The following is a 16,786-nucleotide window of genomic DNA, read 5'->3' as shown; positions in this document are numbered from 1 at the left end:
GGCATATAAGTGCTAAAAAAAATCTTTGCTGTTGATTTTAGTATCAATCATCTTCCTCATCTCCTCACATTGGTTTGTGATATATCCACATGTTAAGTAAGACATTGAGGTAAAGAACCACTGCCCCAGAGTACAGAATTATCAAACGTTTGACATCCTGCCAATTTCACAAAATCATAGGAATTACAGAAAGTAGATGGAAAAGTTATCTAACAAGTTGGCTCTGCTGAAATAGAGATCCTTTGTTACAACTTCAGGATCTTTTTCCAGACTTTCTTTCATTATTCCCAATGGCAAGGTTTACGTCCTTCCCATGAAACTACTGCATCATTTGAAGGCTGTGGATGACCCGGGTGGCTCATGGCAATCCGTGCTGACCTTTGACACGACTGATGCTGGGACTGCAGTGGAGTCAACTGGTCAGTGATCCCCAATCTTTAAAATGAATCAGATCAAACTGGAATGACTTCAGTAAGTATTTTTATGGCCCAAATATAAATTTCTCTTTTTTTTCTCCCCTTCTCCCTCCCTCCTTCTCTCTTCCCCTCTTTTTCGTTTGTATTTCTAGTCATTCCTTTAATTCTCAAACTAAATTCTCTTTTCAATTTATGCAATTCAAATGTTTGCTGTTTGTTAGTTTATTTAGTCTGCTATTTTACTTAACTGGATTAACGTCTTTAGCTCCTCATCCTAATCTGATCATTGGTGTCCCTTAATACTTGGTGTAGTGATGTTATGGCTTCTCCCTTTATATTTATTTTATCTTCCAATTAATTTTTTTGTTTGCTTCAGGGTGCTTAAGCACCTACAAATAAGAGAAATATTTCCATTAAAACATCCCCAATTCCTTACCCCTGGCTATGAAGACAACAATTTCTTCTCTATCCTACATCAGTGGGCCTTTTGGTATGCAGTTTAAAACAGCCTTGACCTTTATGGCTGTGCTATCACAGTGTAAACTCATATAATAATATTGAATTTGGATCCAGCACTCAGTGTTTTCATAGCATTTTAAGATGATTGCTTGGTTATTTCACACAATATCCAAGCAAAGCGGTCTGGATAGAGCTGGACAATACTAATTTTATTGATGAGGAGACTGATAGAGACACTACCGTTCCATCCAGCCAGTGGCAACTTAGGGGCAGAGCGCAAAGTGACACCAAGTGGTGCTGCATTCCACTGAGTTATTTACAGAGGAGGCACAGCCAATGACCATGCAGACTTCGTGTGTGTGAAGAAGACAGATGAGATAAAATGTGCACCCTAGAGCCAGGTGACCAAAGTCCAGACCCTGGCTCCCCCACTTCCTAACTGGTCCCCATGTTTGAGTCACTTAATCTCTCCGTGGATCAGTTTCCTCATCTGTAAAATGAAGGCAGCCACTTCGTACCATGGCTGTGTGAGAATGCCCTCAGGTCGGCACCTGGCAAAGAAGTATATATTAAAAAATACACGTTAATTTCCTGTGTTGCCTGTTTCTTTAATTTTGTTTTCTTTTTAATTTCCTCTGTGGCCTGATGCTAAACTAACATTTGGTGCCTTTCTGGAGCTATATTCATCTGCATTTTCCAAAAACAAAAACTCAATATTATTGGTCCTCCGTATCTGTGGTTTCCACGTCTTTGAATTCAACCAACCGTGGACAGAAAATACTGGAGAAATAAATTCTGAAAAATTCTAAAAATCAAAACTTGAATTTGTCACACAGGCAACTATTTACATACATAGAATTTACATTGTATTTACAACTATTTACATAGCATTTACATTGTATTAGGTATTATAAGCAATCTAGAGATGATTTAAAGTATACTGGAAGTTGTAAATAGGTTATATGCAAATATTATGCCAGGTTCTATAAGGGATTAGAGCATCCTTGGATTTCAGTACTCAAGAGAGGTCTCGGAACCAGTCACCTGCGGATACCAAGGGACCACTGGATTATATTTTGCCCAAACAACTCCGCTAACCTTTTAAAAGAATTTAGTTGATGTTTTTCTGTTCCTGGTGACACTTAAAACTAACTTCTGCCCTTCTCATTCTGGCATAACTGGGGTACTGCCCACCTCCCACCAACCACTCTCTCTTAAGAAAAAAAAAACACTACATATTATTATACTGTTATATAATGAGCTCCTCTTATGGGCTAGGAGCTATTCTATGTACAAGGAATACAGCATTGCACAGGACAGACAAAATGCCAGTTTCCTGGAGTTTTTAATCTACTGCTATTATATCATTTTTTATAACATCAAAAAGCACATAACAGACTGTCAGCTACCTTCAAAGTTTCTTATCCCAGGCACTTTAAACACATAGATTAAAAAAAATGCTTATATTTACTGAAATTTGTGTCTGAAAATTCCAAGGAGTATTCTAGGCTTAGGGCATGATTAATCTGGATACTAGAAATATACCTACACAACTACATTTATTTTCATAGGTGTATTACCCTAATTGGTTAAGACTAACCAATAAGAGTTTATACAGCAACTGTGTACAATGAAAAGGTCGTTAGAGAGTGGATGCAAATCTGATTACAGACAATTCATTAGGTGGTTTAAGATTATAACTAATACTGATTTCTCATAGGCAAAACTGTGTACCTTTTTTCCTCATTAACGTATATCTCATGTAATATTTTGATGTGAATTCTACTTTGGCATACATTTTCTCTCTTTGTCACAGACACACAGACACACAGCATTTCTACCAGTTTCTATAAAACATCCTAATCTTTGTAGTCGTCCCCATTCCTTGTCGTTAAAAAGAACCCGAAAAACAAAACCCCCCCACATTTCTCTAGATTAAGATCAGAAGACTTTTTATAGAGCTCATCTTGAATTGCTGGAAACTTGTACTTTCTTTCTTATTTTGGTTTGGAAGTGAGTGACTAGAAGTTTGAATAATAAGTCATGTACCATCATTGAGACAGTGAGTATATAGGATGATTCATCCTATTCAGAAATGTTTATATTATTTTATTATGGTAGTTAGTAAATTATACTATTATTTATTTATTTGAGTTCCTAGTGTGTCAACTATTATCAACATTTTACATGAGTAATCTTCTTTTCTTTGCTCAGTAACACTCAATCTGATTTTATAAAGGAGGAAGCTGAGGTCCTGCACTTGGAGGTGGTGGAATGATTACCTGACTCCAAATCTGCTTAACATTATAGTCTCTACATTCAACCACAATACCAGACAGCCTTTCAATTGATATCTATTTAGAAAAATAACTGATTTTTTTGTTCAGAGCAATGTATAACAGCAATAGCATCAAGACTTCTCTGGGTCATTCTGAAAGGTTTTTGTTTTGCACACAGCAGAGATGAGATTAGAATTTATGATTTCTAGTTTTCTAATTTGTGAGCTGCTCTATAGATTTTAGGTGCGCAACAGTCAAATGAACTGGATTCCAGTCCATAACTAACCAATTCTAGTTGGACTGTGTACTTCATTCAAAATTCCTATGATTAAAACTTATGAGAAACATTACTTTCATGGCTACCTCCTTTAGTTATTTGATTTGAATAGTCGATAACATAAAACTAGGGTACACGTATTTCTTAAATTGTATGACCCTTGGCTAATCTTAACTTAAAAGCAGATACAGTCAAAGATTGACAATTCTATCAGTTGATTACTAAGTCAAAGATCTTGCAGTAAGACAACTTCACCAGCCTAGAACCTAACTGTGGATGTTACCAGTAGTGGAAATGCTCTGTGGAAATGGCAGATAAGATCTGATACATAATACCCTATAGTTGCTATAGTCTAGCACATTAAACAAGGCTACGGATGATTATTTTAGCATTCATCATTTAAAAGTGATTACTCGTATTTACAATTGAAGTGTTTCTGCACCTTAGTTAGGTATCCCGGGAGCAGTGAAATGCCCAAAGTTGCCTGGTCTTGACCTCACCTCCTACTCCTCCCGCTGAAAAATGCCATCGGAGCTACAGCCTCTCATTTCTCACCCCAAAGCTATGTCTGCACTATCCCTCTTCCGCATTGCAAATTTCTCCTGACTACTGCCTTTTATCTTCCATCGCACAGGCAAGGCTAAGCATTTCCTATCTAGAAATTTTAAAAATGACTAAACTGTTTTTAAACGTGACTCTCTCTGTGACAATAGCCATGTCTCTCTCCTTTCCTTTACTAACCAGGGTTTCAAACAGCCTAGCCTTTCTCTCTTCGACTCCTAAGTCATATTTGCTCCACAACTCTCATAACTGGGCTTCTTTCCTCACCACCCCACAGTTAGTAGTAGCCTCCCTAAGAAGACTCACTGTGCTGCCAAATTCAATGGATAATTTTACCTCTCTAAGGCTTTCAGCATGACTGGTCACTCTCTCCTTTAGCGTCATTCTTCCTATAGCATGGATGACCCCAGCTCTCCTGATTCTCCTCATATCTACTGTCTGTGCAACCTCCTTCCTCTGACCGCCTCATAAAGGCCTTTCTGTAGTGTTCCAAAGTCTCATTTCTTATTTAAAGTACTTTCTCTGTGTAACCTCATAGGTTGAGATGGCTTTAATGATCACTTATATCCTAAAGTCTCTCAATTGTTTTTCTGGCCCCCAGAACTCTCTCCAAAATCCCAGACCCACTTCAAACTAAACCAGCCTGAGACAAAACCCATTATCTCCCCATCTCTAGCCTTGTATCTCTACCACATTTTATGCCATGACTTACTTTTGGCTCAAGTTAGTCACTTTAATTATCCCCTATACTTTATCCCACATTCCAATGAATGGCCAAGTCCTTCTAAATATCCCTAAAATATGTTCTCTCCTACTTATTCTGATTTTTACTGGGTAGTTCACATCCTTTTCAGCTTTCACTGGAAACTGCCTTGTAATGCTTCTCCTTACCTCTATCCTCATCCCTTCAAAACCATCATTTACGTTGCTGCCAAAACTCTGCCACCTCTCTGCTAAAATTCTCTCAATAACTCCCTACTACCAAAAGAAGTGAAATTCCTTGGTATTGCTTGAGGAAGCATCTGGAAAATCCAGGACTTTGGGGTCTATTTAATGAGAGGAGATACTGTGGACTGGCCATTCAAAACCTTTAAACATAATGGTGGCCTAGACTGTATGAGAGATGGGAGGAATGCAATAGTGGGAGCATGGAAACTGTCTCCCAAAGGAAAAAAACACAGGAAACTGAAGATCTGCTTCAGAAAGTACCCAGGAGGTAGGGGGAATGAATAGTTCCCCAAACACCCAAGCTGGTGAGTGGAGGAAGGCTTGCTTCCTAGAAGACCCCATCTACACACAAAGGGGCTGACTTTTTTTTTTTTTTAATGTAGCCTTCTCTGTGATGATCTGGCTTGGGATTATTTTCTTATAAGTTCCATTGTCCAAAGAGAACAATTAAAATTTCCCCTTGACCTTTTAGAGCAAATATCCCAGAAATTGAGAGTGAAAGCTATCTATAGGACTCTTACCAGTGTGGATCGGTGCAGTACATGGTCCAAGAAAAAGATGCATGAGTGTTGAAAACAGCACCACCCATTGGAAGTTATTTATCTGGCAAGTTCATCTGTTTACAACACAAATTTTAATGCTAATGCTAATGCTAATGTTAATGGCAATGCTAATGCTACTACTACTACTACTACTACTACTACTACTACTACTACTAATAATAATAATAATAATTAATAAAATGATAAATAAGCAAAAGGCCTTGAATAGCCATGATATATGTTTTAAGACAATGCAGTAAAGTCATGGCATGTAACTAATCAGTCTCTAAAAGACTATTTCAATTTATTACATTCATAATAATTCTGTCTTATTTCTTTTCACAGCCTGTAACATAAAGTAGATCACTAGAGGGAGAAACTCTTAGGCAAGTGGCAAAAAAAATGTGCAACATTAGAGAACAAAGGCTAGGATAGAAAACTAATTAGACTTTGGAACTCAAGCATCATGGACTGGGGCTGTTAGCATAGAGGCAAACAGCCTCAATAGTAGTCGTAGGGGCCTTGTACCTTTGAAAGAGGAGAGTTTCCAACATGGTCTAACCGAAAAAGCAATGGATTAGGTTAGAAAGGTCTCTGTTCTGGGCACAACTCCATCACTTACTAGCAGTGTGGTTATGAGTCTTGAAATCTAATCTCTCAGTGCTCAATTTTTCCATGTATACTGTGGTAAGACTAGACTTCTCTGAATACTTGGCACATTTGTTTCATATTATGTGCATGACATAGTGTAAAAAAGCATTTTGTAAATAAAAGCAAACAGTGGCATTTTATTTCATGATCAGAATTAATCATTTGTTGTATTTTAAATTAAGTGTATTGTTCAAAGAAGTCTTGTCCTTTTCTTGTCTTTTTTCTATGGATACTTCCTCTTAGGTGATCTCAGTTAGTCCTATGGCTCTAAATATTAAATATTTGTGATTGACTCAAAAATTGGTGTGCACTGAACCTGTCTTCAAATGTCATAGCCAACTGCCTACTTAACATCATCACTTGGAAATACTTCCAATTTAATTTGCCTAAAATGGAACTTTTAATTACCCCCTCAACAGTGTTTTTCCTCATGTCTTCCCAGTTCATTCAATGGCAATATCACACTTTATTGCTTAAGCTAATAATCTAGGAGTCATCCTCAGTCTCCCTCTTAACTATATAGTGTATAACCAATTCATCAGCAAGCTTTGTTAGCTCAGTCTCTAAAAGTTATTGTGAGTCCATCTATTTCTGTCAATTTCCATTGCTACTACCTTAGTCCAAACCAGCATCATTTTCCACCAGCACCACCACAATAGCCTACTAATACTAGCTTGACCCCTCAGTCCTTTCCGACTTAGCAGCTAGTGTGATCTTTTCAAAACCATAAATTAGATCATGTCACACTCCTGCCTAACTTCAAGTTTCCCATTATACTTAGATTAAAAAAAAAAAATCTAAACTTTTTACTCTGCTCCACAAGGCTCTACACAATGTGGCTTTAACCTACCTTCACTACCTCATTTCCTGTCACCTCACCCCTGATTATGCTCCATTCATACTGGCCTTCTTTCTCTTTCTCAAACACATGTGACCCACAAATTATTCTCATTGGCCAGCCTGAATGACATATCCACACCTAGAGGGAAGATGAGGTCAAGTGACTGACACAGCTATCATAATCAAATGGAATGGGAGAAACATTATTAAAAATAAGGGATATAAGTCATATAATCTAACCCCCCCCAAAAAAAAACCAAAAAGACCACCCAGATGTCTACTGCAGTCCTAACCTGCTAGATCTATCATCATCAACATAACTCGAACAACCAAATACTACTTAGATGTTCAAGTGAAATGGAGCCAATAGAAAAAATTACATGGTTTAAATTACATTTTGATTCAAAATCAATTGATACAGAAACAGCCAACATAAGCTTCTAATTAGGTGCTTAAGTGGGCTAATACAGTGCTGTGGAATTAAGAGTGCTTAGTTTTGTCCTGGGATCTCCCAATCATTGTTGATCAGTAAAACATGTCTGTTTTCTTTTAGATTAATCTTTGTGAGAAGTTGCCAGGATCACAGTGCTACAGTTTTGAAACACAAAAAGAAGTGTCAAGGTTGTTTATAGCACTTGAGCTTTCAAAATCCTTTTAATGGCTATTTCACAGGACTTAGCTACTTGTTCCTTGACTTTTATTATTTGATTATTAATCTTTTTATGATTCATATGACTTGCTCTAAGAATTAGATATCCCTACATTTTACCAACAAGATTATCTTCTTTAAATGAAAATTGCAATGAATCTTTCTTTTCATAGAAAACTACATTCATGTCTTGAATTTCAAACATTTGAAATCCAAGTAAGTAATAAATAGGAAAAGCTACTAATGAAAACTGTTATTTTTAAGTGAGAAATTCAAAGATCAAAATAAAATGATTATTCATTGTACTATACAAATAGCCCATCTTTGTACTAAAAAACCCTTTCATCTTTGCAACTAAATTGACTAAAAGGCATGGTTTCCTAGCAACATTCATTGTGTTTATGACCTTTCCTCCAATCTCAACACACAGATGTGGTTCTGAAGCCAATACATATACATCATCCAACCTAGACTATTTCAGTTTCCCTAGAACAGGTTGAGAGAAATAGCTAACCAAAGATGAGAGCTAAGAAAATAAACATATCCTCAAAACAGTTTTGAACATTCTGATATGAATGACTATATTTGAGGTTAATAAATCAAAGTATAATTAAGTAGTATTTTATTGTAGCATTGCAACATACAATTAGAACACAACAAATTTAGAACGAGTTATGATATAATGGAAAGGTTTACCTGATACCAGAAAAAAATATATATCTATACTTCATTCACAAATATATGCATCTATAATTTAGGATTGTAAACTACGTGCAGTCTTTTGGGAATCTAGATGTTTGCACACCACTAGAATTTGGAAAATACATGATGAAACAATATGTTAAGTGTGTTTTAAGCATTTTCTCAAGAAAATTGTACCAAGACCCACAGCTTTAAAGTAGCAAAAATTCTAGGTAGTAACTTTTATCTATGTATCTGATATCTGTATCATCTTATTACCTGTGTTTTTCTGTGAAAAATCAGAGAAGGCAAGTACATTGAGAAAAAGCACTCCCCTCTTTGTAACTTTGCTATATGTCAATTTCTATGTATTAAATACTCCAGTAGGACTACATCAGAAATAAGTTGAGAAGTACTGTATAATCGTTTGAAGAAAAAGGGCCTTCACTGCTGGCTAATTCAACAAAAGTGCAGGAGTTAAATGGCATTGAGCCATTGGTACATTTTCTTTGGCATTATCTAATGAATCCCTCCAAATTTATATGTTTTGTATATCACCACCACAGATGCAGGGTTTAGTGAGTTTTGCTTATGCAAAATGAAAATAATTACAGGGAAGCTTTTAAGCCAGATGTTAGAAATCGCTAGAGACGTGTTTGGGTCAGAATGTTTGACAGAGTTTACACAAGTGGCTACTCTAACTGGCAATTGACTGCCCAGTGGACAATTAGTAATATATCTTCCTTGTTTGCTAAGTATATATTTATTTCATTTTAAATAATTGTGTCTGAGGTTAAGATGGCAATAAGAGTGATAAATTCTCTACCTTAAATCTCTTAATAGGTAAGATGAATACAGTTTAGCCAAAACAGTAACTGTTTAAGAAAGAAATACTTTATTTACTCTGACATCCACATAAGATTTGTTTTGTTTACAAGTCAAAAGGATGATTTTTATAACTGCCAAAGCTTTGATCTAAACTTAAGAGTTAAAATTCCAGCTGTGTTCTTTATGACTCTCATTTTCATTGTCAACAGTAATGAAAAGTCTAGTTAGGACACAGCTGAGGGTTGTTTTCTTTTCTTTTCTTTTCCTTTCTCTTCTCTTTTTCCTTCCTTTCCCTTCCCTTTTTTCCCTTTCCTTTTCTTCCGTATTTTTGTTTATGACCACCTTAGACTCAGTTCAATTTCTTTTTGGTAAGAAAGTCTTTGGTTAATAAAAAAATAAAATATTCTTAGGCTTATTAGTAGTCATAGTTATCAAAGTCATAGTAGAGCCAAAGGATATAATTTTAGGAACATACTTAAGCAATTGACTTTTCTGGGTTGTACTGGTTGCTTACAAATCAACTTCATAATAAAGTTTGCTATTATTAATGAAAATTTGATACTTTGCAAGCCTCAAACACCCTGTGGGACCTCAACCATCAAAACTAGCAGGGTTAGTTAACTAGTTTGTATTCAGAAAACCAGACAAGTGAGTACTTGGCTGCCTAATTTCTTAGTCCCATGTGCGTGGTACTCTATTGTCTCACACATTGTCTTCTCTTTTCCTTATATTGTTGCGCTGACTTCTCCACTCCAGTTCTGGCCCTACATGACTGCCTCTAAAAGGGAGAGTGCAGGCTCAGTAGAGCTCCAATGTAGAATGAAAGAAGCCTTAATTTTAGGCTAATTTGCATTCTTAACCTGGGTCTCTGTCTTTTTACCTGTAAACTGAAGAGCTGAACAACAAAATTTTCTAAGTTCTTTCTTGTTCAAAAATACTACAACTCTTAGAATAAAATGGTTTCTTCATCCTAATGATGAATAATTTACCATCCTAGTAAGCCTTTATGACCTGAGATTTCTTCTTAAGCTTAATTTCTTCCTTTCTGCTTAGCGTGAAAGCCTTTCATGCAAGGCCTTCACACTCTAGCCCTGGCCTCTCCAGTTTCACCAATTCCTATGAAAACATCACCCATGAAGTCTGTGCTCCTGACATATTTCACTTCTCACCCATCCTAGGAGATGTTAGATGCATAATATATAATAGAATAGAAAAGGCAGATGTTTTTGAAGAAAAACAAAATAAAAATAATCAAAATCCAGCTCTTTCCTTTGTAGCTCTGGAAACTTGGGTAAATGACAACCTCTTAGAACTCGGATTCTACATCTGTAAAATGGAGAGAGTTGGTATATATCAGAGTTGTTGTCAAGATTGAATAAGATGATATACCATATGAGATCGCGCATATGTGGAAACTAAAAAAAAAGAAGAAGAAGAAAGAAAGAAGAAAAAGACAAATGAACATAAATAAAAAACAGAAACACACTCATAGACATAGAGTACAAACTTGTGGTTGCCAAGGGGGAGGGAGGTGGGAAGGGACAGACCGGGAATTCGAAATTTGTAGATACTGACAGACATATGTAGAATAGATAAACAAGATTATACTGTATAGCACAGGGAAACAGATACAAGATCTTGTGGTAGCTCACAGCGAAAAAAATGTGACAATGAATATATGTATGTTCATGTATAACTGAAAAATTGTGCTCTACACTGGAAATTGACACAACATTGTACACTGACTATAACTCAATAAAAAAAATTTAGAAAAAAGATTAAATAAGACTACACATATAACTCTAAGTAACAGTTGTTAGCATTATTTAAATGGTAGATATCATTATGATTTACTCTATACTTTATTACTTCTTATTTGTCCCCAGTATTTTCAGCTAGAAAAAAATAAACTTTTAAGATTCCTTTCAAATGCCATCTGCTTAGGGGTATTTCTTGACTTCTCCTAACTTAGTGGAATTCTTGTATTCCCGTAACACTTTATCTTAATATATATAATCTGATGTATTTTTTTCAGAGTTCAGATTTGTTCGTCTGTCTCACCACTAACCTTAGATATCTTGATGTTAGATTGATACCTTAATATGTTTGTACCTTCCTTAAGCTCAGAGCTTTGAATATAGGGGAGGCCCAACAAATATATAAATGTTTGACTGAAGACAAAAACTCTAATTCAGAAAGATGCATGCATTCCAATGTTCATAGCATCACCATCTACAATAGCCAAGACATGGAAGCAACCTAAGTGTTCATCAACAGATGAATGAATAAAGAAGATGTGGTATATATATTTAATATAACTCAGACATAAAAAGAATGAAATAATGCCATTTACAGCAACATGGATGGACCTAGAGGTTATCATACTAAGTGAAGTCAGATAGAGAAAGACAAATACTATATGATAGCACTTATATGTGGAATCTAAAAAATAGTACAAATGAACTTATTTACAAAATAGAAACAAACTGCAGATATAGAAAACAAACTTATCGTTACCAAAAGGGAAGGAGAGAGAGATAAATTAGGAGTACGGGATTAACAGAAATATATTACAATATATAAGACAGATAAACAACAATGATTTACTATCTTGTAATAACCTATAATACAAAAGAATAAAAAAGAATGTGAATCTCCAAATCACTTTGCTGCATACCTGAAACTAACACAATATTGTAAATCAACTATATCTCAATAACTAAATAAATGTTTGATTGAATAAATTAATGAATAAAGCACAAAATGAGCTCTTTATAACATTCTTCTATATGGCTCCTTCCAGAGCAACTTAACTTCTGTATAAAACCACAAATCTACTCTAAAATACGAAATTAATCTTGTCCAAATCAGTAGAGAGTATTGGAATCCTAGTTTAGAAAATCTGTGTTGGCTATTGTTTTCCTTTAACGACATTTATCAGTTCTAGTTTCCCTTATTCTTGCGACCAAGTCCCTGCCTTAAACTTTGATTCCAATGATGAAGAACCTACACTGTTTCAGCTAAATTGTGGTCTAAAATCATATATTGATAACCTGCATTACAGTGCAGTTCTTCTATGTCGTGAGCTCTAATTATCTCTTTTGTAACTAGGGATGGAGTCCTGGCAACCCTGGAACCTCAGATCAATGTCTGGGTTCTATCTGCCTATAGCCATTTTTGTATACTGCCAGTGCTTGAATCCCTGCCCCTGGACTCTCTTTGTCTGGCAGAGCACTACTGTAAATGTGGCTGCTTAACTGGATTCTTAGCTGTTACATAGCCAGACTTCTTACCAGTTCTTAGAATTCACTTTGTTTACAACTACCTGTTTCATTCCAATGAAAATGTTTGGTTTCCAGTCCAGAGCTCCTGGACTGATTCTTGCCTGATGTTTCTTTTATCTCTCCTAGTTCAGTTAATTCTGCTTTGGAAAAGTCTTTCTCAGGCACATTCACACATTCTCTTTCCTTATTCCTTTTTGTTCTTCCAATCTAAGGCCACTTCGGTCAGGAAAAGTTCATTTTCCTTTTTGTTTTTTTTTTCCTGTTTATATATGAGTCAAGACAGATGGAAATCATGTCTCATGTCTGCTAAATATCTATTGCAATAGCTGAAATGAAATTACACATATAGATGAGTCACTTCACTGCTATCTAGTTAAATACCCTTGGAAGTGCCAAAACCTCTCTTTCAGAATCCAGAGGTAGCCATCTTTATGGTTAAAATTTCCAATTAAATCCACTTTTCATCAAGGAATTAGAAGACTCTTATCTAAATCCTGATTATGTTCCTGTTCACCTCAAACTCTTCAAGACAGGATCTATAGATGTATAGTCCGTTGCTCAGGGATACTGTCAGTCCTCCAATCTCTAGATGCAAGACTGAGATCCCCTCATTAGTAACTCTTGGGAAGATTATGCAAACAGCTTTTGACTTCACCTAGGGGAAAAAGAGCCAGTGGAAATGATTTTCCCACTGGTAATCTCTGATTCAACCCTGGATAAAGACCAACTGCAACAAAACAGGTGTGGTCAAGTTATTAAGTGAATGTAGATTCATGTGGTTAAAAAGTAGATGCAGAAAATGAACAGTACACTATGAGTGATGAGGTCAAATTGCTAGGGGAGGGAGAATAAAGACATTCTCTACAGGAAAAGCTAGCAAAATAGATGAGAGATGATGATGGCTGTCTTGGACTGTGTTGACACTAGCTCACATTCATATCACATATCTGAAAGAGGCAAAAAGAGCAACAATCAACTGGTTTTGTTTGGAATGTTTAGCCACATCATCAAGAACTCCTGCCTAATAAATGTTTAAGCATTTGGGGGACAATATTTAAATTAATCTTGTATTTGGGCCATATTTACTTTACTCATTTATCTATATTTATCTCAGAACCATATATAGTTTCTGAGGCTCTTCAAAATGGTAATGTGGATTTTTTAAACATGTTAGAAAAACTTGATTTTATGAAACCAGATCATTAAATAACTTCTGTATGAAATATTTAGTCTCATTGAATATGGAAGAAATGAAGGGTTTAATTAATGTTACAACAAAGTCAAAATAGGTATTTTGATCTTAGCCCCCCAAAACTAATTTGTTTGTTATTTAAGTAAGTAATGTTGTAGGTCCACAGGGACTAGGATTGGGGTATTCTGTCATTTTACTTTTTAGTGCTAAGCAGGAAATTGCTCAAGAGGAAAGATAATTCGCCACAAACTATGGAGTTAAATAAAGATAAAAAATAGAAAGTTTTGACTCTTTAAGGTTAAAGATTTAAACCATACTTTAAGAATATATATTTATTCTTTTGAGGAATCTCCATACTGTTTTCCACAGTGGCTGCACCAAACTGCATTCCCACCAGTAGTGTAGGAGGGTTCCCTTTTCTCGACAGCCTCTCCAGCATTTGTCATCTGTGGATTTTTGAATGATGGCCATTCTGACTGGTGTGAGGTGATACCTCATTGCAGTTTTCATTTGCATTTCTCTGATAATTAGTGATATTGAGCATTTTTTCATGTGCCTATTGATCATTTGTATGTCTTCCTTGGAGAATTGCTTGTTTAGGTCTTCTGCCCATTTTTGGATTGGGTTGTTTGTTTTTTTCTTATTAAGTCGTATGAGTTGCTTATATATTCTGGAGATCAAGCCTGTGTCGGTTTCATTTGCAAAAATTTTCTCCCATTCCGTAGGTTGTCTTTTTGTTTTATTTCTGGTTTCCTTTGCTGTGCAGAAGCTTGTAAGTTTCATTAGGTCCCATTTGTTTATTCTTGCTTTTATTTCTAGGAATAGACTTATTGTATGACTCAGGAATCCCGCTCCTGGGCATATATACAGAAGGAACCCTACTTCAAAATGATACCTGCACCCCAATGTTCATAGCAACACTATTTACAATAGCCAAGACATGGAAACAGCCTAAATGTCTGTCAACAGATGACTGGATAAAGAAGAGGTGGTATATTTATACAATGGAATACTATTCAGCCATAAAAACTGACAACATAATGCCATTTGCAGCAACATGGATGCTCCTGGAGAATGTTATTCTAAGTGAAGTAAGCCAGAAAAAGAAAAATACCATATAAGATCACTCATATGTGGAATCTAAAAACAAACAAACATACAAACAAAGCATAAATACAAAACAGAAATAGACTCATAGACATAGAATACAAACTGTGGTTGCCAAGGGGGCAGGGGGTGGGAAGGGATAGACCGGGACTTCAAAATTGTAGACTAGATAAACAAGATTATACTGTATAGCACAGGGAAATATATATAAGATCTTATGGTAGCTCACAGAGAAAAATACGTGACAATGAATATACATATATTCATGTATAACTGAAAAATTGTGCTCTACACTGGAATTTGACACAACATTGTAAAATGATTATAACTCAATCAAAAAGGTTTAAAAATATATATATTCATTAAGTTAGATGAACTATAAACATCTTATATAGAAATGACTTAATCTATTAAATTTTATGTTGTTGTATTCAATAAAAATCTAATTTAAAAGAAATTAGATTGAAATGACTGCTGACAGGAGCAAACTAGACCAATTCCTCAAGCCTTGTTTAGTGACAATAATAGATGGGATATTGGTGATACCAGTAATACTGTAATTTCCATTTCAGTTCTAATTTCTGAGGTTATTCTAAATATAAGCTTTAAAAACAACAGAACTTGATTATAGTAGAAACCATTGACAGAAGAAAGAAAAATCTAATTAAATAGTATTTTGTTTCTGAACAAGATTGAAAAATAAAGTAACTTATGCTCTTTTAAGATCCATTTAAATAATCCATGTTTTTTATAATATACAGAATTTAAAAACTAACTTTTACAGTTATACAATAAATAAGTACTGAAGATGTAAAGCGCAACATGAGGAATATAATTAATCCTGTTGTATGTTATATACAAGAGAGTAAAACCTAAGAGTTCTCACCACAAAGAAAAAATATTTTGTGTTTTTAAAAAATTTTATATCTCAATGAGGTGATGGATGTTTACTAAACTTATTGTGGTAATCACTTCATAATGTATTTAAATCAAACTATTATGCTGTATACCTTAAATTTAGTGCTTTATGTCATTTATATCTCAATAAAACTGGAAGAAAAAAAGACAAAAAATTAATTTTAAAAATTAAGTTCAATTAACTTTTACTTAATGGATAATTCCATTACCATACAGAAAAAGAATGTTTAGTATTATTGACAATTCAGTCACTGTCCAGTGGAGATTTCTTTTAACAACATAAAAGCGACACCTAGAATTCACCAAAGTAATTTCACACTTTGGTGTAAATGTCACAGATGGTCATTAGAATGTATATTTTTTGTTTCCTTTTATTTTGGGGAAATTTGCTTATTAACCTTTAACCTCAGATTGCATATTTAGCTTTTTTATCATTAAATGGTCAAATACACCAAAGAGAAATGATCTTGGTGAATCCTTGATGAATTTTTAATATAAGTAAACTACTGCAGAAAGGAGTCTATTTAATCTTTAAACATCTCCAGATATCAACATTTCATCACTTCCTATGGTAGAGGATACTAAAATTTATGCACAATATATTTAAAGCAACACATTTATAACTGCAGTACCTTTTTCTCATTTCCGTGTATCTCACTTAGCAACATAGACTAATTTCATTATTTCAATGATCATTTTTAAGGGGCTAAACACTAGATATTTTTAACCTGATAAGCTTCAGATCTTCATGTCCAAGTGTCCATGGAACATCTCCACTTGAATGCCCCACAAACACCTTTAACTCAATATGACTAGAATCCAACTTATTATTTTCCACCCCTCAAATTTTCCACCCCTCATATTTTCCCTTCTTCCATTTTATCTTAAAGGAATCACTTTACTCCAAGATAAGGAAGCACAAAATATAGCAGGGTCAGTCAGTAACCAAATCTCTCTCATAACTATTTCTACCTCTGCCTAGACCCTGGTATTGTCTGATAGTAAGCTCTTATTTTGTCACATGAACATAATTGCATTTCCCTATCACTTGGTTCAAACCATCTTCCACCATGCTGTCATATTAAACTTTCAAAAGCACAGCTCTGGTCATGTCACAATACTGTTCAAACCCTTCAAAGTCTCTTCAGGGAGGG

Source organism: Camelus ferus, chromosome 6 (genome assembly GCF_009834535.1).
Source record: "Camelus ferus isolate YT-003-E chromosome 6, BCGSAC_Cfer_1.0, whole genome shotgun sequence".
In the NCBI taxonomy this organism is placed as follows: Eukaryota; Metazoa; Chordata; class Mammalia; order Artiodactyla; family Camelidae; genus Camelus; species Camelus ferus.
Note: the sequence above shows the minus strand (reverse complement) of the source record.